The sequence below is a fragment of the Phyllobates terribilis genome, unplaced genomic scaffold, assembly GCF_046119375.1.
Source record: "Phyllobates terribilis strain yellow unplaced genomic scaffold, ASM4611937v1 Scaffold_5__5_contigs__length_657084704, whole genome shotgun sequence".
NCBI lineage: Eukaryota > Metazoa > Chordata > Amphibia > Anura > Dendrobatidae > Phyllobates > Phyllobates terribilis.
Window position 1 is genome coordinate 62,697,784 of NW_027362765.1, and position 25,176 is coordinate 62,722,959.

A 25,176-nucleotide genomic window follows, 5' to 3' on the forward strand; every position below is an offset into this window, starting at 1 on the left:
CCTGTCCGTTCACCCAGAGACTGCCACCCGCTCCCTTACAAGGGCCGCCCCCTTGTATAGTAGCTCAGAGGTTCCGCCTCCCGGACCCGTTACACAAACTTCTCCCTCTCACCCACAAAACTCTTCACTGTTCTGCACCACCCAATATCTCATCCCTCATTTCTGTCTATCACCCTATCCGTACTCTTGGTTCTGCAACTGATCTAAGAGTAGCATCCTCCATAAGCCGAACCTTTCACCTACAGTACAGACCAAAAGTTTGGACACACCTTCTCATTTAGACATTTTTCTGTATTTTCACAGCATCTTGTAGCGGCATGCTATTCCATCCGGTTTGCGTTTAGTTGGACCATCATTTATTTTTCAACAGGACAATGACCCCAAACACACCTCCAGGCTGTGTAAGGGCTATTTGACCAAGAAGGAGAGTGATGGGGTGCTACGCCAGATGACCTGGCCTCCACAGTCACCAGACCTGAACCCAATCGATATGGTTTGGGGTGAGCTGGACCGCAGAGTGAAGGCAAAAGGGCCAACAAGTACTAAGTATCTCTGGGAACTCCTTCAAGATTGTTGGAAGACTATTTCTGGTGACTACCTCTTGAAGCTCATCAAGAGAATGCCAAGAGTGTGCAAAGCAGTCATCAAAGCAAAAGGTGGCTACTTTGAAGAACCTAGAATATAAGACATATTTTCAGTTGTTTCACACTTTTTTGTTAAGTATATAATTCCACATGTGTTAATTCATAGTTGTGATGCCTTCAGTGTGAATGTACAATTTTCATAGTCATGAAAATTCAGAAAAATCTTTAAATGAGAAGGTGTGTCCAAACTTTTGGTCTGTACTGTACGTCTCCAAGACTTCTCTCGTGCTGCACCAGTGTTCTAGAATGCAATACCCCAAATGATCCAACTAATATCTAGCCCCTGTGAGGCAGTGACCGGGATCGTATACGAGGGACGTTATATATCCCCCAGAATGTGTACAGAGACCTATTAAATCCATTGGCGTGCATTGCAGTCATGTGGCGCCCTATGGGCCGGTTGCCACAGTAGTGTTGCCTCCTTCACCGGAGGTGACATTACGCTTGGAAGCAGGAGGAGCTCCCCGCGTCAGGTAAACCCCACATGCACACACAAGTTCTGATCCCTGACCTGAAGGGAGAGCTCTACACCCTATTTTGGGGAGCTGCCTTTTCCGGCTGGGGGGAGGAGTTAGTCAGTGAGTGTGAGAGGGAAGGGAGAGGGGGAGAAAGCAGCAAAGAGAGAAGGAGAAAGTTCTGGGGAGCAGAGAACGTGAAGAGCTCACCCCAGGCAGCGGAGTAGAGGACGCCAGAGTCCTGGGTTGTATAGGGATTGCACGTCCCGGCAACCGAATCTGGGGGACAGGAGACTGCAAGTTTTCTGGCCACAAGCAGAAGCCCGGCAGCACAGCGGCATAACTAGAGCCTGGAGCTGCACCCAAGACGGCAGTACCTATTATAGGTTCACACCACCTGGTAGTACGGAGCTTAGGGCAGAAGTGAAGAAAAGGGACCGCAGGATAGCTCACAGGCAGCGGGGCCCGCAATGGAAAAGTGCAGCAGGCATGCCTCCAAACCCACCTGACGGGCTGGACTCCAATTGCTTCCAGGCTGACCGGACCCTCCTGGACCTATTGACCAGTTCCCTGGACTAAACAGCTTTTTCTGCAGTAAAGGTAACCGGACTGCATTCTTCATGTCTGTCTTCTTCTGCGACTCCCCGCAGCTGTGCAACCACCGCAACTATCATCACTGCTGCCGCCCTGCTCTCTGCACCCCGTTTCCCCTGCCGCCATTCTTCATATGAGCTTTCTCAATCCCTGGGGGTCCGCTTTGCCTGTGGGAAGTGTTTCATCCCAGCTGCTATACCATCTAACCCCTAGGGTCCACACAGCAGCGCTGGTCATCCCTGACCAGGCACCACAGGTGGCGTCACATAACAACTATGAATCCCCTGTAAATACTCCCTTCATCTGCTCAGCCAGGGCCACGGAGCTGGGCCCCTGCCACCGTGACCTCCCTGGAAGACTGCCAGCCTGGCTACCAAGTACCCTAGGCCCTTACAGCCGCAGCACAGTCACAAACTCACCTGCGGCTGCAATGCAGGAATGAAGGTGAGCATTAACCTAGTCAGGCTCTCTGGCAGATTAGTAAAACCCGGCAGGGCCTTCATTTCTTGGAGGAGGCTACAGGAAGGCAGTGGGGCGGCCTCCTCCCTCCAACCCGCATTTTTCAGTGGCTCTTGCCACAGGTCCTTTAAAAACCCTGCATTAAGGATTAGTGTTGTTCAGTGTTGGAACCTGCTAGGAACACAGCAGGAAAGCTTGGCGGGCGGAGGACTTTCTGTTTTACCCGTGAGTGCTGAATAAAAGCTGCTTATGTTGGACTTGGAGCTGTTAAAGCAATTGGTCCTCACGCAGCGGCAGCAAAAGGAGCAGTTCAAGCAGCAGCACACCAATGAGCTGATCGTGCAGCAGCTCACAGCCCTGCAGGAGACGCTGATGGCACCAGACCCGGAACGTCGAGAGGCCCGGGACAAGGTTCTCTCAGCATTGAGGAAGATGGGACCGGAGGATGACGTGGAAGCCTTCCTGTCCATCTACGAATGTACAGCAGAGCGAGAAAACCTACCAGCCGGCCAGTGGGCGGAAGTGGTGGCTCCGTTTTTGGTCGGCGATGCCCAGAAGGCTTACTTTGACCTCAGTCGGGAGGATGCCCAGGACTACCAGAGGCTCAAAGGTGAGATCCTTGCCCGACAGGGGTTCAATACATACGTGAGGGCTCAGCGTGTATTTTCATGGACCTATATCGAGACCCGACCCGCCTGGTCTCAGGCTTATGACCTTTTGCAGCTGGTAAAGAGGTGGCTCCAGCCTGAGTCTTTGACTCCAGCCCAGATGGTGGAGAGGGTGGTGGTCGACCGGCTGGTGAGGACTCTGCCGGCCGCTATCCAACGTTGGGTGGGGCAAGGGGACCCCGGCATCCTCGACCAGGTGGTAAGCCTGATCGAGTGCTACTCAGCCACTCAGGACTTTACCTGGGACTCTGCCCCCTCGCGGCTGTCACGCTGATCCTTGCCAACCCAGGAACCGGGAAAGGGGTCACGTCCCTCTGCTGAGGACAGTCCCCACCATACCCGTGCTGAAGGGGTACCCCAGAGTGAGAGTGGCAGCAGACCGGTTCCCTCCCAAACGGTCATAAGACCTTACAGTACCTCCACCATTAGGTGCTGGCAGTGTCAGGGGCCGGGACATGTGGTTGCTAACTGCCCCCTGACTACAGAACCCATTGACTGCGGGTATAACCGCCGAGTCTCAATGTACGCCCAGACCGTTTGCACTGCGAGTGCCGACCCCTCGGACAGTGAACCTCAACTGTGCCAGGTACTGGTTAATGGGTACCGCACGGAGGCCCTCCTAGACTAGGCGAGCCTAGTGACTTTGGTACATGGGTCGCTTGTGGCAGGAGACAACCCCAGTCGGGGTTGTGTGTATCCATGGGGACCTTCGAGAGTACCCAACCGCAGAGGTAGTTTTGTCCACGTCATGTAGCGACATAAAACATTTGGTGGGGGTGGTAAAAACTCTTCCCTATGGGACTGTCTTGGGAAGAGACTTGCCCCTGTTCTGGACTCTGTGGAAAAACAAAATCCACTCGATCCCCGAGCTGGAAGTATCCTGGGACACGTTTGGGACAGCTCAGCTACAGGATCCCACCCTGACTGGCGCGGGAAAGGGTGTTAGAGGTAAATGGCGTAGCTCAACAGCCTGGTGCATGTACTGTATTTACACGAATGGTAGTCAGCGGTGAGTTGCTCTATAGGGTAGACAAAATCAGGGACGAGGTTGTGGAACAGTTAGTGGTACCCCAGTCGTACCGTAGGGCGGTCCTGGAGATGGCACACACACGCCTGCTGGGTGGACACTTAGGGGTTAAAAAGACGCAAGAACGTATCTTGCAGTGGCTCTTTTGGCCCGGGAATGACGCAGAGGTCCAAAAGTACTGAGAATCCTGCCCCAGATGTCAACTGACCACACCCACCGCCAGTTTCCGTAGCCCATTGGTACCTCTGCCAGTGATAGAGGTACCTTTTGAACATATTGCAATGGACTTGGTAGGGCCCATCGTAAAATTCGCTCGTGGCCACCAACATATATTTGTGGTCGACTATGCCACTCGGTACCCGGAGGCTGTACCGCTACGCCACACCTCGGCGAAACTGATTGCACGGGAGCTGTTTGCCATGTTCTGTCACCTTGGGCTACCTAACAAGATCCTGACGGATCAGGGGACCCCTTTTATGTCCAAGATGACAAGGGAACTGTGCAAACTGCTAAAAATAAAACAATTGCTCACCTCGTTGTATCACACTCAAACCGATGGGCTAGTAGAACGTTTCAATAAAACCCTCAAGTCCATGTTAAAAAAGGTAGTTTCTAAGGACGGAAGAGATTGGGACATGTTGCTACCCTATTTGATGGTCGCCATCTGTGAGGTACCCCAGGCTTCCACAGGGTTCTCTCCCTTTGTGTTATTGTACGGCAGACACCCTAGGGGTCTGTTGGATGTAGCCAAAGAGACATGGGAATAAGAGCTGACTCCACATAGGAGTATAATTGAACACGTGGCTAGTATGCAAGACCGGATTGCGGCGGTCATGCCCATCGTGAAAGAACATCTGTTAGATGCCCAGGCAGCACAGAAGCGTACATATAATAAAAGAGCCAAGGTCAGGTCTTTTAACAAGGGCGATCGGGTGTTAGTACTGGTACCCACATCCGAGAGCAAGCTCATGGCCAAGTGGCAAGGGCCATATGAGGTTTGAGAAAAGGTGGGGGAGGTAAATTACCGGGTTTATCAGGAGGTAACCTGAGCAGCTTTATCATGTAAACCTGCGAAAACCTTGGAAAGATCGAGAGTGTTTAGTTACAGACGTCACTCTGGGCATATTACCAGAGAGTTCAGCTAGGGATGCGTCTGGGGGAGAGGTCAGGATAAGTGATGCTCTCACTAAACAGCAGCGACAGGAGGCTCGCTCGCTGGTGCAGCAGAATACCGACGTGTTCTCAGAGCTACCGGGTAGCACTACGGTTCTCCAACATGACATTGTCACTGAACCTGGGGTAAGGGTACGAATGAGACCGTACCGGGTGCCCGAAGCCCGGAGGCAAGCTATCATGGCTGAGGTAACACAAATGTTCATATTAGGCGTCATCGAGGAATCAAGGAGTGAGTGGGCTAGCCCCATCGTACTGATTCAGAAACCAGATGGATCGTTACGCTTCTGTAACGATTTCCGGAATTTAAATGAAGTGTCGAAGTTTGATCTTTATCCAATGCCCAGGGTGGATGAGCTGATTGAGAGGCTGGGGAAGGCCCAGTACTTTACCACGCTCGATCTCACCAAGGGTTACTGGCAGGTACTTCTCACGAAATCAGCAAAGGAAAATGGCTTCTCCCCTGTGTGAATTCTCTGATGTCCAACAAGGTCTGATTTTTGAATAAAACATTTTCCACATTCTAAACATGAAAATGGCTTCTTTCATATGAGGGTTCTTGGATGTTCAACATCCTTTTTGTCATTTTTATTTGACATAACAGTTTGCAATGAATCAGGGGATAGGACCTTTTGAAATGGTCCAATGATGGATTTTTGCTGTGAAGATCTGGAGGTATATCAAGGATAATGGTATGATCTTGATGTGTATCTCGTGTGGCACAATAGTCATCTGCCAAAAGTAAAACGGAATTTATTATTTTTTCAATAAAATGTCCTTGAAATAATAATATTATTAATACTATATAAATATTTTATAATATTTTTATACAGATTGTAAAAAAAATGATTAACTAAGACAGTGCCGGCAGCAATGCACCTCAAAGCAGGGATTTATAGATTATCATGTTAGGTCACCAGATCATGCTTTCAGTTTTTTTCTTCTCTGATGAAGTTATCTACTTTATAGATTCATGTCTTAGTGTGACAACCACCAATCTGTTCTTGTGAATTTTCTAGTGGAGAATCTTAAAGGTGCCTGTAAGTCAGTAACATTATGTGTCCATCTCATAAACTCCCAGATCATTACCATTAGAGAAATACACTGTTAGAACCTTGCTGTTAGGTTTTTTTTCCTTTGCTGGTCACATGACCTTGTTGGCCTATTTAATCCTGCTCCGCCCTTCTGGCTTTGCTGGACTTCATTGTATATCTACTTTCTAGCTAGCCTGTGCTCTGTATCTAGCTCTGTTAGTTTGCTTGGTCTACGGACCTCTATGTTCTATCTATTTTGTTTGTTCGTCTGTCTGCTACTATTTCTGTTAGGAGGTGTCCCATATTCCTCCCAGTCCTTAGTACTTGTAGGGATTCCCTCCCCACATCTATAGGTCTCCGTACAGACTAGATTAGGACTTTAGCAGGTCTGATCGCAGGATCAGGTTCCCTGTTACATTGTAGGGATTCAGCTGAGTCCTATAGTAGGGACAGATCTCCTCTCTTTCCTTAGCTTTGGTAGCAGAACATAACAGTAAGTCCAGCCTGCAAATTCTCTAACGAAAGATTTTATTTTTTTTTTTGTTCCATCATGGTGTCGGTTCAGGATTTGGCTAAACACCTGCAGGGACTCTCTCTGGAAGTGGCCGAGCTCCGTCAGCACGTGAGTAACTGTCCTGGAGCATATTTCTTGGAGCCTAAGGTATGTTTGCCGGATTTATTTTTTGGTGAACATCGAGAATTTTTTTCATTTAAAAATGCTTGCTTATTGTATTTTCGTTTGAGACCCAAGTCCTCTGGGGATGAATCCCAGTGCGTAGGGTTCATAATGTCACTTTTGCGCAAAGAGCCTCAGGAGTGGGCCTTTTCTTTGCAACCTAGTGATACATGCTTCAGATCAGTGGATAGTTTTTTTTCTGCTTTAGGACTATTATATGATGATCCTGACCGTGTGGCATCAGCTGAGACTGAGTTGAGACGTTTAAAACAAGGATCAGGTAATGTCGAAAAATATTGTACTCATTTTCGTCGTTGGTCCACTCAAACAGGGTGGAACGATTCTGCTCTGAAAAGTCTATTTCTTGCTGGGCTCAGTGAAAGGGTTAAAGACCTGCTAATTGCTTATCCTACACCTGAGGATTTGCAACAGGCTATGCAATTAGCTATACGGGTGGATAGAAGACTGCGTGCTAGGGTTAATGAGAGCAAATCCTCTGCTATGTCAGTTTCTGGTTATGATAATGTGTGTACTAACAGTGGTGAACCGATGGAGATTGGATCGGTGGCACCTCGCTCTCAAGAAAAAGACCGTCGTTTTTCGGAAGGCTTGTGTTTCTATTGCGGAAAATCTGGTCATTTGATTAAAGGCTGTGAGCTTCGTATGAAGAAAGAAAAAAAAATGGTCAGTCACGCCCGTATTGCCTGTTTAAATTCCAAGGGTATATTTTTAGCTGCTTCCACGATTGCTCAGGAAAAATTAATGGAATTTCGGGTGTTTGTTGATTGCGGGTCTACACTGAATGTAATTGATGGGGGATTCGTGGAAAAACTCAATTTAAAACCTGAACCTTTATCATCCCCCATTGCTGTGGTTTCTGTGGATGGCTCCCCTTTGAAGAATATTACTCTCAAGGTCAGTGAATTTCCTCTCACTATTAATGGTGTTCACCATGAGAAATTGGATTTGGTAGTGTTGAATAACTTGCCTTCTCCAGTAATATTGGGTTTGCCCTGGTTAAAATTTCACAATCCTGTACTGGATTGGTCTACCAGTGAAATTAAATCCTGGAGCCATAAATGTTATGACAAGTGTTGTAACGGGCGTATTGCAGCTTTGGATAGGGGAGAATTGCCTGTTCCTATTCAGGATTTTTGGAGAGTTTTTTCTGAGAAGGAATCGCAGGTTTTGCCTCCCCATAGAGACTATGATTGTTCTATTGAATTTGTCCCTGGAGCGACTCTTCCTAAAAGTCGTTTATTTAACCTTACTATTCCTGAGAGGAAGGCTTTGGAGGAATACATACAGACAAGTTTGGCCGCCGGTCACATTAGGCCCTCTAAGTCTCCTGTGGCAGTTGGATTTTTTTTTGTAAAAAAAAAGGACGGCGGTTTACGTCCTTGTCTGGATTTTCGTGAGATTAACAAAATTACGGTACGCAATCCTTACCCACTGCCATTGATTCCTGATCTGTTTAACCAGTTATTGGGGGCCAAGTGGTTCTCTAAAATTGACCTTAAGGGGGCATACAATCTGTTGCGCATGAAGGAGGGTGATGAATGGAAGACTGCTTTTAACACTCCTGTGGGTCATTTTGAGAATCTGGTTATGCCTTTTGGTCTTACTAATGCTCCTGCATTTTTTCAGAATCTGATTAATGACATCCTTAGACCTTTGATCGGTAAAAATGTGGTTGTGTATTTGGATGACATTTTGATTTATTCGCCAGATCTGGAGTCTCATTGGCGGAGCGTGCGTGAGGTATTACAGTTATTAATGGACAATTCGCTTTTTGCTAAGCTGGAGAAATCTGAGTTCGCTGTACAGAGAATTAGTTTTTTGGGCTACATTATCTCCAGCAAAGGTTTTGAGATGGATCCGGTTAAGGTTCAGGCTGTGCAGGAATGGCCTAGGCCTATTGGTTTGAAATCGATACAGAGGTTTTTGGGTTTCGCCAATTACTACAGAAAATTCATAAAAAAATTTTCTAGTATTGTCAAACCTCTGACTGATCTCACCAGGAAAGGTGCTGATGCGGTTCAGTGGTCTTCTGAGGCCATTGAAGCTTTTGTGTACCTCAAGGAGAGGTTCACCTCTGCTCCCATCCTTATGCAGCCTGATGTTACTAGGCCGTTTTTGGTTGAGGTTGATGCTTCCTCTGTGGGGGTTGGCGCAGTATTGTCTCAGGATAACGGGGATGGATTACATCCCTGTGCCTTTTTTTCAAAAAAATTTTCGGAGACTGAACTGAATTACGATATTGGTAATCGGGAATTATTGGCTATTAAACTCGCATTTGAACACTGGCGCCACTTCTTGGAAGGTGCGGAATTTCCCGTTCAGGTTCTTACGGATCATAAAAATCTGATATATCTTGATGCTGCCAAGCGCCTGAATGCCCGTCAGGCTAGGTGGGCACTGTTTTTCTCGCGGTTTAATTTCTCCGTTACTTACATCCCTGGTACTAAGAATGTTAAGGCGGATGCCTTGTCTCGCAGTTTTTCTCCCATAGTCGGTGCTGAGAAAGAGGAAAACATTTTACAAGAAGGTGTTGTGATAGCTGCTTTAGACTCCGTTTTGGAAGATGAGATTCTTAAAGCTCAGGAGAATGCCCCATCTAACACTCCTCATGGGAGGTTGTTTGTGCCTGGGACCTTTAGGAGAGATTTGTTTGTTGAGTGTCACGAATCTCGGTTGGCAGGTCATCCCGGAATCTCTGAGACCAAGAGACTGGTGGGTCGCAGTTTTTGGTGGCCTGGATGGCAGAAGGAAGTCATTAAGTGGGTGCGCCAATGTACTATATGTGCTAGATCTAAGTCCTCACATACTCCTGCTGCGGGGTTGCTTTGTCCTTTGGAGGTCCCCAGTGCTCCTTGGACACATTTGGCTATGGACTTTATAACTGACCTTCCCCCCTCTGAGGGTTTTACTGTCATCTGGGTGGTCGTGGACCGTTTTAGCAAGATGTGTCACTTGGTTCCCTTCGTCAAACTGCCCTGCGCTAAAACTCTCGCTAAGGCCTTTGTCAAGGAAATTGTCAGACTTCATGGCGTTCCTACTGACATTGTTTCTGATAGGGGTCCTCAGTTCGTGGCTCGTTTTTGGCGTGCCTTTTGTGACAGGTTGGGAATTCATTTGTCGTTTTCGTCCGGATATCATCCTGAATCTAATGGCCAGACAGAAAGGAAAAACCAGGATGTTGAGCAGTTCTTGCGTTGTTTTGTGGCAGACAATCAAGAGGGGTGGTCTGAGTTTCTGCCACTTGCCGAATTTGCTCTGAACAATCATACATCTTCTTCTGCTGGTTGTTCGCCTTTTTTTTGTTGTTCTGGGAGACATCCGTCGTTTGGGTCGTTCTCCAAGTTGGGATCTGCCGTGCCTGAGGAGGAGAATTTTTCCGGTGATTTGGAAAGAGTTTGGACGGATGTGCGTGGTAATCTTCAGGAGGCCAACAGAAAATCTAAAGACTACTTTGATAGGAAACGACAGGAGGTTTTGTTCGCTGTTGGTGACATGGTTTGGTTATCCTCTAGGAATCTGCGGTTGAGGATTCCTTCTAAGAAATTGGGTCCCAAGTTTGTAGGGCCCTTTAAGGTGCTTCAGGTTGTCAACCAATCTGCTGTTAGGTTGGAGGTTCCTACCTCCTGGAGAATTAATCCGGTCTTTCATGTCTCTCTGTTAAAAAAAGCTGTTGTGTCGGATGGTGACGCCTCTGCCTCTGTTCCTCCGGTGGTGGAGGACGGGGAATATGAAATTTCTTGCATCCTTGACTCTAGACGGTATAGAGGTAGTTTGCAGTATCTTGTGGCCTGGAAAGGTTTCGGACCCGAGGATAACTCTTGGGTGAGGTCAGATGATGTTTCCGCGTCCAGACTTATCAGAGCGTTTTACAGGAGATTTCCTGATAAGCCTGGTCCTAGGGGATCCGGAGGATCCTCTTAGAAGGGGGGGTACTGTTAGAACCTTGCTGTTAGTTTTTTTTTCCTTTGCTGGTCACATGACCTTGTTGGCCTATTTAATCCTGCTCCGCCCTTCTGGCTTTGCTGGACTTCATTGTATATCTACTTTCTAGCTAGCCTGTGCTCTGTATCTAGCTCTGTTAGTTTGCTTGGTCTACGGACCTCTATGTTCTATCTATTTTGTTTGTTCGTCTGTCTGCTACTATTTCTGTTAGGAGGTGTCCCATATTCCTCCCAGTCCTTAGTACTTGTAGGGATTCCCTCCCCACATCTATAGGTCTCCGTACAGACTAGATTAGGACTTTAGCAGGTCTGATCGCAGGATCAGGTTCCCTGTTACATCGTAGGGATTCAGCTGAGTCCTATAGTAGGGACAGATCTCCTCTCTTTCCTTAGCTTTGGTAGCAGAACATAACATACACGAAGCCCAGAGTCCAGCTATAAACAGTACTATGTATACAGAATTATACACGTTGTAACAGCCGAAAAAATTGTTATGGCTCAGGAGAGACATCGGTACAAAGTTATGTAAAATAGAGAATTTGTGCTAAATCTTTATGCGTTAAATCCATGTATAAACTCTTTCTATGAAAATGCCCTAAAAACTTCAACATATGAGTAGAATCTGTGATTTCTCTGCATTTAGTGGTCACTACTCACCTGTGCGCAGGGCCGGCCCGAGAGATTACGGCGCCCTAGGCGAAACTATTTTGTTGCGCCCCTACTATTCTTGGCAGTAGATGAAAACTTGGGATATAAATTTAGGAGCAAAATAAACCACAACAACAATGATTAATTAACTCTCACCTAACTCTTTAATCTTCTGAGAAGTTGTATAGGACAAATATATACAAAGTAATCAATAACACAAAACAAAAACGACCATAGGTAATTAAAATTTTTGTTTCCTTCCCTTTTTTTTTTGAAAATGATGACACTAAGTCACCGAGATTAATTTGTTTAGCAACTTCAGATTCTATCGAAATTGTTGCCAACCCAACCAACCTCTCTTGCGTCATATTTGTCCTTAAATATGTTTTAATTAGCTTTAGTTTTGAGAAGCTTCTCTCTCCTGAGGCCACGGACACAGGCAGAGTCAAAAGAATTCTTAGAGCCACCACCAGGTTGGGGACACTTTCTTTCAAGTCAGATTTAAGCAAAAGTTCAAGAACGTCTTTTGGTGATGAATCTTCTGGAACACGTCTTGACATTGCCTGCAGTTCACCACATAGCTCTATGGCATCGATGTCTTTTACTTCGTTGTGTGTAAGAGTCTTTTCCAGAGCTTTACACTTATCCAGAACAAATTTGCTTGGTTTTCCCTCAAGTGAACGGATGTGGTACAAAAATCCAAATTTCAATTCCATTTCTTTCAGCTGAGTGAACCGCACATCAACTGAATTTATAGCAGTATCTAAGATCGCAAAGTAAAAGTTAATTTTGAAACTCTGTTTCTCATCTCTTATGGGCTCATCTTTCCCTTCATAAGAGAACTGTCTATTTTTTTTCTTTAAACGTTTTGGCGCAGAACTTGACTCAAAATTAGCTGGTATGCCAAGCTCTTCTGCGATTTCCCTCGCATCAACTAACAGCTTCTCAAACTCTTCATCGCTTCTTAATGATTGCAGATATTTCTTTGTTTTGTCAAGGTGTTGAGAAGCAGCAGCTAAATCGAATTCTTGTGACTGAAGTAACTTACTTGTCAAATTGATTTCGTACAAAATGTTGAACCATACTAGAACAGATGTAACAAAAGAAAAGGTTCCAACTTGTTTAGCAAGACCTTGAGCTTCTAGCCGGGAGACATTTCCAGAGCTTCCTGTGAGACTAATATTTTCTGCTATGTCCATTAGGGCATCATGGACTTCGCTCAATTGGTAACGGAGGGGGGCCAGAGCATCAATTCTACTTTCCCACCTTGTTTCGCTTAGAGGTCAGAGATGGCAAATGACGCACGAGTACTTCCCAACGCTGAGTTGACGAAGAGAAAAATACGTAGAGATTTTGAACTAACAGGAAAAAAGTTGTCGCTCCAAAACAACATTTAGCGGCATCGTTGACGACTAAGTTTAGAGAATGGGAGCTGCAAGGCACAAAGAATGCACGTGGGTTTATGTCCAAAATTTGTCTTTGTAGTCCAGTGTTTTTTCCCTTCATGTTGCTCCCATTGTCGTAGCCTTGCCCTCGTAAGTTGTCCACAGAGAGCGACAGTTCTTCAAATTTGTTCAAGACAGCGGCTGTCAAACCACCTCCAGTTGTATCAGAAACAGGAATGAATCCCAAGAAGTGCTCTTTAATTTCAAACTTTTTGTCTTCTGATGTGGAAACAAACCGAACAATGATAGTCATTTGTTCAACATGAAACACGTCAGAAGTACAATCCAGCACTACAGGAAAGTATTTTGCAGTTTTGACATCGTCAAGAATCTTTTCCTGAATACCATTACTTAGCAGTTGAATCGTCTCATTCTGTATTGTTTTTCCCAAATAATGTGCATGAATCTTTGTCCCGGATTTTCCGAATGTGCTCACACATGACGGGATCGAACATAGCCAAATACTCCACAAATTTCAAAAAGTTCCCATTATTAGATGCAAACAATGCATCATTTGATCCATGGAACGCAAATTTTTGCGTACCTAGTACCCTCACTAGAGCTATCAACCTTTCTAAACTTTGATGCCAGTATTTTTCTTGCTCTTCAATTTTGCGTAAGTGTTCTTCGTCAATGGTCTTGTTCATCTTAAGTCTATTTTCGAGTTCTTACCATTTTTGAAAGCTAATCATGTGATCTTTTCTTTTTTCGTGGCTGGCTAAAATAGCAGATATGTTTTTCCAGTCATTTACACCATCAGTACCTAAGGCTGAGCGTTTGATGATTCCTAGTTGAAGTGATGAGTCTGGAAACAATGTGCAGCAAAAACAAAAAACTGAATTTTTCTGAATAGAATACATTAGCCAATTGCGTTCAAGACTTTCACCATTGACAAGACAACGTTTATAGTGAACACAAGAAAATTTTCTACGATTAGTGTCCAAAGGAAAATCGAAATCTTTAACTTGTGTGGGGCTGAGTTTTACTACATCTAGGCGTAAGTCATCATTGATTACGGTCCACGTAGCGGGATCGTCCGAATAGTCTTTGCGTAGTATTTCTATAGATGCACCAGCCTCCATGTCAGTACTGGTACTTTGATCAGATCTACCACCAGATATTGATGGTTGTAGTTCACTATTTTCAGCATGAGAAACAAATTCTATTTCCACATTCGATATTTCCGAGGCAACAGAAGCCTGTTGTTCCAACGTTTGGAATTCCGCGTCTTCATTTCTATTGCTTAGATATTTTAAAAATGACCCTTTGATTTTTTAAAGTGATTTCTCCTCCTCAGCTTTTCTTTTACGGTTCTGAAACCGCGAAAGTTTTTTCTTCTTATCAGCCATGACTCGTTACAACACACAGCATTTACCTAAAAGTTAACGCGCCGATTAAAATTGTTATCTGAACATTATATAATACGATTTTACTTTTAAGACAAAAACCACAAATTTCTTTAACAATTTCCAATGTTTCCAATATTTTTGAAAATCAAAACAATATACCTACCTCGCAGCGCCTAACACTTTAGAACCTAGGCCAAAAATTTACTAAAAACCTCCTATTTTCTATTTGCATTCATGAAACCTCATGGAACAATGAATCTAATGAATATACAAAATAACAGCAATGGCTCACATGATAAAGCATGCAAACAGTAGAGACATACCTCGAAAATATTATAATCGCGTGCGCCGATATGCAAAAAACGTAGATACTATCTCCCTTGCCTTAGCTGGCCTGACTGGCAGTCCAGGCAGTCTACGCCAATGCGTCAAAACAGACTCCTCGCACTAGCCGCATCGACTGCTGATGACATCTATCAATATAATCGCCAACTAGTACCTAGTACCTAAAGTCCAAACTACGTATAAATAGGCCATATGGTACACCTACCTATTAAGTATACGTATTTTTTTCTCTCGGGCGCCCCCTTAGTGTAGTGTGTGCATTTTTGGTTGTTTGCTTTGCCAACATTTGAAAACTTAGGAGCAAAATAAACGCGCAGGATCAAACACCTGTCAGCAGACGATGCAAACGACTCACGTCCGTAGTTTAGCGCCTCCTTTCCGTGCGTAAATTGAAGCTCAACGGTTTTTCTTTTAAATTTATGGTAAAAAAATTTATGTACACTTTTCTTTCCATCCCTAAAACTTTTTGCCTTTTGAAAAGATTTTTTATAATTTTTTCTATTTTTTCTCTGGCGCCCCCTTAGGGTCAGCGCCCTAGGCGGCCGCCTAGTTCGCCTATACGTTCGGGCCGGCCCTGCCTGTGCGGTTATCTGTAGGAATCTCCAGACAACATCCATTGTTTATGATCCTGTCATCTTTATCAAGTATAAAATATACACTGAATGGCCACATTAATAGAGACACCCATCCAGTAGCACGTTGGATTTCCTTTGGCCCTCAGAACTTCAGCATTATGTCTGGTCATATATTCCATCAGATGGTGAAATAGTTATGCAGGAATATTGGTCCATGAGGACAGGATAGCTTCTCACAGTAGCTGCAAATTACATAAAGGTAACAACATACTCTCAACAACTTGCCCTACATTATCCCAGAAATGTTATAAAGAATTAAGATATGGGAACTGTGAAGGCTGAGGAAGTAGGAAAAACTTGTTGCCATGTTCCTGGAAAAAAATCCATGAGTTTCTGACCATTGTGGAAACATCTGCAATAAAGTGATGATCTAGGTTGATCACAATGCTTAGTATTCAAACATCCATCCACAGGTATCAGAGGACCCAGGATGATCCAAATAAACATTACCCACAATATTGCTCCACCTCCACCAGCCTGAAATGTAGAAGCCTGAGAAGAAAGACACATATATACAGGTGCTTCTTACAAAATTAGAATATCATCAAAAAGTTAATTTATTTCAGTCCTTCAATACAAAAAGTGAAACTCACATATTATATAGAGTCATTACAAATAGAGTGATCTATTTCAAGTGTTTATTTCTGTTAATGGTGATGATTATGGCTTACAGCCAATGAAAACACAAAAGTCATTATCTTAGTAAATTAGAATACTTTATAACAACAGCTTGAAAAATGTTTTTAAAATCTGAAATGTTGGTCTACTGAAATGTATGTTCAGTAAATGCACTCAATACTTGATCGGGGCTCCGTTTGCATCAATTACTGCATCAATGCGGCGTGGCATTTAGGCGATCAGCCTGTGGCACTGCTGAGGTGTTATGGAAGCCCAGGTTGCCTTAATAGCAGCCTTCAGCTCGTCTGCATTGTTGGGTCTGGTGTCTCTCATCTTCCTCTTGACAATACCCTATAGATTCTCTATGGGGTTAAGGTCAGACAAGTTTGCTGGCCAATCAAGCACAGTGATACTGTTGTTTTTAAACCAGGTATTGGTACTTTTAGCAGTGTGGACAGGTGCCAAGTCCTGCTGGAGAATGAAATATCCATCTCCAAAAAGCTTGTCGGCAGAGGGAAGCATGAAGTGCTCTAAAATTTCCTGGTAGATGGCTGTGCTGACTTTGGTCTTGATAAAACACAGTGGACCTACACCAGCAGGTGACATGGCTTCCGAAACCATCACTGATTATGGAAACTTCACACTAGACCTCAGGCAGCTGGGATTGTGGCCTCTCCACTCTTCCTCCAGACTCGGGGACCTTGATTTCCAAAAGAAATGCAAAATTTACTTTAATCTAAAAACACCACATTGGACCACTGAGCAACAGTCCAGGTCTTTATCTCCTTGGCCCAGGTAAGACGCTTCTGGCGTTGCCTGTTGGTCATGAGTGGCTCGACACAAGGAATGCAACACTTGTAGCCCATGTCCTGGATACGTCTGTGTGTGGTAGCTCTTGAAGCAATGACTCCAGCAGCAGTCCACTGCTTGTGAATCTCCCCCAAATTTTTGAATGGCCTTTTTCTTAGCAATCCTTTCAAGGCCACGGTTATCCCGGTTGCTTTTGCACCTTTTTCTACCACACTTTTTTCTTCTATTTAACTTTCCATTAATATGCTTGGATACAACACTCTGTGAACAGCCAGCTTCTTTAGCAATGACCTTTTGTGTCTTACCCTCCTTATGGAGTGTGTCAATGACTGCCTTCTGGACATCTGTCAAGTCAGCAGTCTTCCCCATGATTGTGAAGCCTATTGAAACAGACTAAGGGAACTTTTTAACCGCGTAGGAAGCCTTTGCAGGTGTTTTTTGCTAATTATTCTAATTTACTGACATAATGACTTCTGTGTTTTCATTGGCTATAAGCCATAATCATCAACATTAACAGAAATAAACACTTGAAATAGATCACTCTGTCTGTAATGACTCTATATAATATATGAGTTTCACTTTTTGTATTGAAGAACTGAAATAAAAAACTTTTTGATGATATTCTAATTTTGTGAGAAGCACCTGTACCTAGAGTTGCATCTAGATCGGAGTTGATCTTTTGTGCTCCTCATTTTAGCCTCCACTCTAGACGGGTCAGTGCTGAGGTTAGTAGATCGGAGTTGCTGGAGCGCGGTCCTCCAAAAATCCAATGTAGACAATTCAGCACTGATACCACTAGATAGAGCTCTTTCCAGGGTAATCATTTACTCTGCTGTCTAGTCGCCTCTTCTGGCTTTTTAATGTTTTTTTGATGCTTTTTTTCATGGAATTTTATGGAATTGCTCATGTTTTTAATGGAGCAAACATCACAGGTCAGACAGGATTTTTACACTCATATATTTTATGGATTTGGAAAAAAATATTTTTTTTCCTGATTAACCCCTTAAGCCCCGAGGGTGGTTTGCACGTTAATGACCAGGCCAATTTTTACAATTCTGACCACTGTCACTTTATGAGGTAATTACTCTAGAACGCTTCAACGGATCCCCCTGATTCTGAGACTGTTTTTTCGTGACATATTGTACTTCATGATAGTGGTAAAATTTCTTCGATATCACTTGCGTTTATTTGTGAAAAAAAATGGAAATTTGGCGAAAATTTAGAAAATTTTGCAATTTTCAAAATTTTAATTTTTATGCCCTTAAATCAGAGAGATATGTCACACAAAAGAGTTAATAAATAACATTTCCCACATGTCTACTTTACGTCAGCACAATTTTGGAACCAACATTTTTTTTTGTTAGGAAGCTATAAGGGTTAAAAGTTGACCAGCAATTTCTCATTTTTCCAACAAAATTTACAAAACCATTTTTTTAGGGCCCACATCACATTTGAAGTCACTTTGAGAGGTCTTTATGACAGAAAATACCCAAAGTGACACCATTCTAAAAACTGCACCCCTCAAGGTGCTCAAAACCACATTCAAGAACTTTATTAACCCTTCAGGTGCTTCACAGGAATTTTTGGAATGTGGAAGAAAAAAATGAACATTTAACTTTTTTCACAAAAATGTTACTTTAGACCCAATTTTTTTTATTTTCACAGGGGTAACAAGAAAAAATGGACCCCAAAATTTGTTGTGCAATTTCCCCTGGGCACGCAGATACCCAATATGTAGGGAAAAAACACTGTTTGGGCGCACGGCAGGGCTCGGAAGGGAAGGAGCGCCATTTGACTTTTTGATTGTAAAATTTGCTTGAATAATTAGCGGAGGCCATGTTGCGTTTGGAGAGCCCCTGTGTGCCCAAAAATTGGAGCTCCCCCACAAGTGACCCCATTTTGGAAACTAGACCCCCCAAGGCACCTATCTAGATGCATAGTGAGCACTTGGAACCCCTAGGTGCTTCACAAATTGATTCGTAAAAATGAAAAAGTGAAAAAAAAAACACTTTTTCATTTTTATGAATCAATTTGTGAAGCACCTAGGGGTTCCAAGTACTCACTATGCATCTAGATAGGTGCCTTGGGGGGTCTAGTTTCCAAAATGGGGTCACTTGTGGGGGAGCTCCAATGTTTGGGCACACAGGGACTCTCCAAATGCAACATGGTATCTGCTAACAAATTGAATGGAAAATCGGCTCAAATTGTTAGCGGACACCATGTTGCGTTTGGAGAGCCCCTGTGTGTCCAAAAATTGGAGCTCCCCCACAAGTGACCCCATTTTGGAAACTAGACCCCCCAAGGCACCTATCTAGATGCATAGTGAGCACTTGGAACCCCTAGGTGCTTCACAAATTGATTCGTAAAAATGAAAAAGTGTTTTTTTTTTCATCCGCATGTTTCACGGTTATTAGACACCCAAAAAAAAACATGCGGGGATCGCTCGTGCATGGCAGGCAATCCCCGTAAAGTTTTTTTGGCCGCGAAGCATATGGGGCGGAGACTCGAGCATGTCACTCAAATACCCACGATACTCAATGCATACCAGAGCACCCGATGCAAACTCAAGTAGCGAGCACTTGCGCTCAACACTAGTCGCCATATCGTCATCTTTTTTTCTTACTTTTGAAAAAAATCCCAACCCCATCACAACCCTAACCCTAGCACAACCCTAACCCTAGCCTAACCCTAGCCCAACCCTAACCCGAGAGTTTATTTTTGACGCCGTTCCTCGTGCGGTATAAGTGATTAGACGACTTTATTCTTCGGGTCGGTGTGATTACAGCAATACCAGAATCATATGGGGTTTTTATGACTGACAGCTGTCACACACTAAAAGACGCATTTTTTGTAAAATTTAGTTTTTGCATCGCCATATTTTGAGAGCTATAATTTTTCCAGATTTTGGCAGACAGTCATGTGACGGCTCGTTTTTTGCGGGATGAGTTGACGTTGTTATTGGTGCCATTTTCAGGCACGTGACATTTTTTGATCGCTTTCTATTCCGATTTTTGGGAGGCAGAATAAACAAAAACCAACAATTCAGGAATTGTTTTTTTTTTAATTCTGTTCCGCGTGTGGTAAAATTGATAAGTCAGCTTTATTCTTCCGATCAGTACGTTAACAGCGGTACCACATTTATATCGTTTTTCTATGTTTTGCACTTTTACATAATAAAAGCAATTTTATAGAAAAAAATATTTTTAGCATAGCTTTATTCTGAGAGCTATAACTTTTTTATTTTTCGGCTGATGGAGCTGTATGTCAGCTTGTTTTTTGCGGGAAGAGATGACGTTTTCAGCAGTACCATTTTTATTTATATTTGTCTTTTTGATCGCGTGTTATTCCATTTTTTGTTTGGCGGTATGGTGATAAAGCATTGTTTTTTGCTTCGATTTTTTTTTTTTTTACCGTGTTCACTGACAGGGTTAACTAGTGGGACAGTTTTATAGGTCAGGTGGTTCCGGACGCGGCGATACCAAATATGTGTACTTTTATTTTTTTTTTATAATAATATTTATTGATGGGTACATTATATTTTTATATTTGGTGGATTATTTTTTTCATTTTTTTTTAAATATTTTTGCAATTTTTTTTAAAATTTTTTTTTCACTTTCTGAAAGTTTATATGCTTTATTACTTTGTCCCACTATGGGACTTTCACTTTTTTTTCTCTGATCGCCTGCATGGCACAGGAATGCAGCACCATCCCTGTGCCATGCTGGCTATCAGCGCTGGACAGGGAGAAGATTGTTTGGAGATGCACTGCGCATGTCCAAACAATCTTCCTGCTTGTCTGGTGACCCGGATGTTGTCATGGCAACACCCGGGAAGCCGCGTGAGACAGCGCTGGAAGCCGGAAGAGGAGGTGAGTATCTGTGATCACCTCCCCTTGCCCCCGCAATGCTGCGATCGACTTCGATCGCAGCATCGCGGGGGTTAATGTGCTGAGAGCGGTGCAGGACCGCTCCCTGCACATAGTATCGGGTGTCAGCTGTGACAATCAGCTGACACCCGGCGGCGATCGCGCCCGCACAGCCTGTGTGCGCGCGCGATCGCCATGACGTACTAATACAGGTCTGGCTCTTAAGTCCCAGGGCACAGACGCGTATTAGTACGTCAGATGTTGTTAAGGGGTTAATAAAAAGCGCATTTTTATTGTCGCTTTATGTAATACAATAAATTACACTCAGCACTGATTATTCAGTTTCCCACAATGTGTCTTTTCCCATTTGTCCACCAGTCCTATCCGCATCATGGACATCCTGAAGAGTGGGCGGAGCGCCTCGGGGAGAGGCGTAAAAGAGCGCCACCGACAGTTACCATAATGTACATCACAGATGTGATAAATTATTACAGAGATGTCCAATTTTGTGATGTCAATTCTCATGATTCTGTTGGCTGTGCTCTGTCACTGTCACGACCCTCCGCAGATCTCCACCCAATATTAGATTGGAGGTGATTTTTTGAGGACCTCGCTCCAGCAGATCCATCCTTGTCTATTCAGTACTGAGCCGTCTACAGTGGAGGCTACGGCGAGATCCTCAAAAAAAATCACCTCCGATCTAGACGGCTTATTACAGAAGCGGCAATAATGGTGTTACTGCAGTGCGGGGATAACAAGGCCCAGGAATGAGTGAGATTATAGGTGGTTTGTTTTCTTGAATAGTAATTATGTTATATATATATTATAAATTATTACAGAAATGTCAGCACGTGCTGACGTCATTGAGATGATTCCTTGGATATGAACTCCGATAACCTTTCTGCCGTCACCGTGTGAGAACTTTCCCACGCTCGCGGTGGCGTCAGTGAAGTGAACGGAGTTCATTGGATATGAACCCCGCTCAACTTGATCACATCAATGCGAGTCACTGAGGTGTGCAAGCATACGCAGCTCAGTGTCTCTGCTGTATAGCTCAGCTGTATGTCTCAGCTGTATAGCTGTATCAAGCTGTTGCTCTCCATGCTATACAGCCGATCAGGCTGCAAAAATTGAAAGTCCCATAGTGGGACATAGTGTAATAGTAAAAAAGGGTAGGAATGTGAACAAAATAAATAAAAAAAATATTGTAAAAATATAAAATAAAAAAAATGAAAAAAATAATCCCAAAAAAATAAAAATATATTGTACCCATAATATTTATTTATTATGAAAAAAAAAAAAATAAACCAATAAAAGTACACATATTTGGTATCGCCGCGTCCGGAATGACCTGACCTATAAAACTGTCCCACTATTTAACCGCTTTAGTGAAAACTGTAAAAAAAAAAAAATGAAGCAAAAAACAATGCTTTATCATCATACCGCCAAACAAAAAATTGGAATAACACGCGATGAAAAAGACGAATGTAAATAAAAATGGTACCACTGAAAACGTCATCTTGTCCTGCAAAAAACAGGAAGCCATACAGCTCCATCATCTGAAAAATAAAAAAGTTATAGCTCTCAGAATAATGCGATGCAAAAAAAATATTTTTTCTAGAAAATAGCTTTTGTGTAAAAGCGCCAAAACATAAAAAAATGATATAAATGCGGTACCGCTGTAAACGTACTGACCTGAAGAATAAAGCTGCCTTATCAATTTTACCACACGCAGAACGGCATAAAAAAAAAAATAAACAATTCCGGAATTGCTGTTTTTTGTTTATTCTGCCTCCCAAAAATCGGAATAGAAAGCGATCAAAAAATGTCACGTGCCCGAAAATGGTACCAATAAAAACGTCAACTTGTTCCGCAAAAATCAATCTATCACATGACTCTGTCGGCCAAAATATGGAAAAATTGTAGCTCTCAAAATATGGCAATGCAAAAACTAGTCTTTGCAAAAAAAGCGTCTTTTAGTGTGTGACAGCTGTCAATCATAAAAACCCGGGCTAGGGTTGGGGTTGTATTAGGGTTGGGGTTAGGGATGGGCTAGGGTTGGGTTGGGATTTTTTCAAAAGTAAAGAAAAAAAAAATTATGACGATATGGCGACCAGTGTTGAACGCAAGTGCTCGCTACTTCAGTTTGCATGGGGTGTTCAAGTTACATGCTCGAGTCTCTGCCCCATATGCTTCGAGGCCAAAAAAAACGTTGCTGGGATCGCCTGCCATGCACGAGCGATCCCAGCATGTTTTTTTTTTGGGTGTCTAACAACCGTGAAACATGCGGGACGGGGACTCCAACATGTCAATTGAGCACCCGTGATACATGGGGTATACCCGAGTACCCGATGCAAACTCAAGTAGCGAGCACTTACACTGAAGACTAATGACAACTTATTCAATATGATGACCTAATGTTATCAAATTCTGTCGTACCTCTGGGTCTGCCTCCTGTGGGTGTACACTCCCGAAAAATGTGCACGGCCGAGCGTAAGTTCGCTCTACCAATCACCATTGCGGTCTATGGCCCTGTCAGAGCATATGTCCAGACCCCGTTTTGCAGGGAATTTTAGGACGTATGCCCCGACAAGGACACAGAATGCTATGTGAAACACCCTTATACTGAAGCTCCAGAAGCCGGGACTAGGGGAAACTATATGCAGATGGGCACAGAACTGGCTAAAAAACAGGAAACAAACAGTCGTCATAAATGGTACATTCTATAGAGTATAGGGGATATAGTCAGCAGTGGGGACGACAGGGATCTGTACCTGGACAAATTCTTCTTAATCTCTTTATTAATGGCCTGCTGGTTGGGATTGAGAGTAGAGTATCAGTCTTCGCTGACAATGATTAAAGGAAGGATAGGTGTATATCAGGCACCAATCACCCAAAGTAAAACAATATAAGCCCCAAAAAATTAAAAGGTACTTTATTGATACCAAACCATACACAGGAATGAGTATAAAAACAATTAAATACAGACAAGAAGGTAGGGGAATAGCTTTTGTAACAAAGCTTAATCAGCATGTCATACTAAGCAAGGTAAAAAAGACAAACTCATAAAATAGCAAAAAAGCGTGCAAAAATGTAAATACAATAAACAAGGGTTACCCAAAGGCCCAGTTAAACAGTAGTGTAGTTTGAATTAAGTGTAAAATGCACTAAGCTGCCTGTAATGATAATATGAACCCAGTGCAACATAGAGGGTTAAGATATCAATCCCTTATCAAAGTGTTAAGCATGAATTATTCATAGGAACCACAATGAATGCTACCCTCAATATGCAGCGGGAAGAGGGAGAGAATCACCGACCTCACACATTACGCCACAGAAATGTATCTTCCATAGGGGTAACAGTCTTTCCTGACGACACCAAACTCTAAGTTATTATAAACTTACCTTGACAGTACAATATTACAAAACAATCTTTATAAAGATGTCTGAATGGGCAAATGAGATTTAATGTAGATAAATGTAGAGTAATGTACCTAGGTCAGAGTAATCCTATTGCTGCATATACATTAAATGAAAGCATACTCGTTTACAGAACAGGAGACAGACTTGGTTATTCTATTTACAAGTAAACAGAGCAGCAATACTCAATGTCAAGCAGCAGCTGCAAAAGCAGAGAAGATTTTAGAGATGTGACCCAATGTACTCTTATCCCTCTATTAATCACTTGTAAGGCCACATCATGGGATCCAGCTTTGGGATCCACATTTTAAAAAGGATATTCAGAAGTTAGAGTGTGACGCTGAGTCACATCTCACGGACAAGCCGAGGTTAATAGTCAGGAGGGTACATCATAAATTGACAGTTCCTGAGAATGAGGGGGATCTGCTCCACAGAACAGGGCTTTGAACGCCAGGCACAAGACTTGAAGTTACGGTTCGCACAGCGTTGTTATAGCCGGAGATGTATCAGAAGAGGATATGATAGGGCTAGAAAGACCTCCCGTGTTTTCCTTCTCCACTCTAAGACACCAGCGTTGGGGAAGGATGATACCATTCGGTTCATCTCCACCTATAACCATGAGTGGGACCATATGAGAGCAATCCTTCAAAAACACTGGGGCATATTGATGATGGAGCCCGCCCTGAGGGGACACCTCAGAGACAGTCCATCTATGACACCTAGGAGATGCCGCAATCTTGGTGATATTTTGATGAATAGCCACTATGTAGCACCCATATTGTATCCATTTGGTTCAAGTGGTCCGATACTGGGTAATTACAAATGTGGACACGGCATGGCATGCCCCAATGTCCTACGCTGCACTAACTTTCACTCGGCTGATGGCATGAAGACATTTGATATTAGACTTCACATTACTTGCGGTACGTCAAATGTCATCTATTATGCTACCTGCAGCTGCTCACTCATTTATGTCGGTTTGACATCAAGAGAGCTGCGGGTACGCATAAGGGAGCATGTAAGGGACATTGTGGCGGCCAGTTCAGCAAATGACCCAAGTCAACTTAAGACGATACCACGCCATTTTAAAGCCAAACATGATTGCAATCCCCGCTCCTTTATGGTGCGTGGCATTGATGTAATACACATGGGTATCCGGGGGGGCAATGTCAGGAAGACACTTGCCCAAAAAGAGTCACAATGAATCATGCGCTTGAACACAGTGACACCCAACGGTTTGAACGAGTCTCTAAGTTTCTCTCGTTTCCTATAGCCGCAATTTTATCCTGCACACCTCCATTCCCACATGTATGTACTGACACATGTGGGTTGAGTGATTTTAAGAGGAT

General features: G+C 43.5%; 1 protein-coding gene across 1 annotated transcript in view; it reads left to right on the top strand.

Annotated features, from left to right (window-relative positions):
- The window catches only part of LOC141271986 (uncharacterized), a 1,184,418-nt gene that overhangs the window by 734,644 nt on the left and 424,598 nt on the right, over window positions 1–25,176 (top strand). The gene's annotated exons all lie outside the window — the stretch shown is intronic.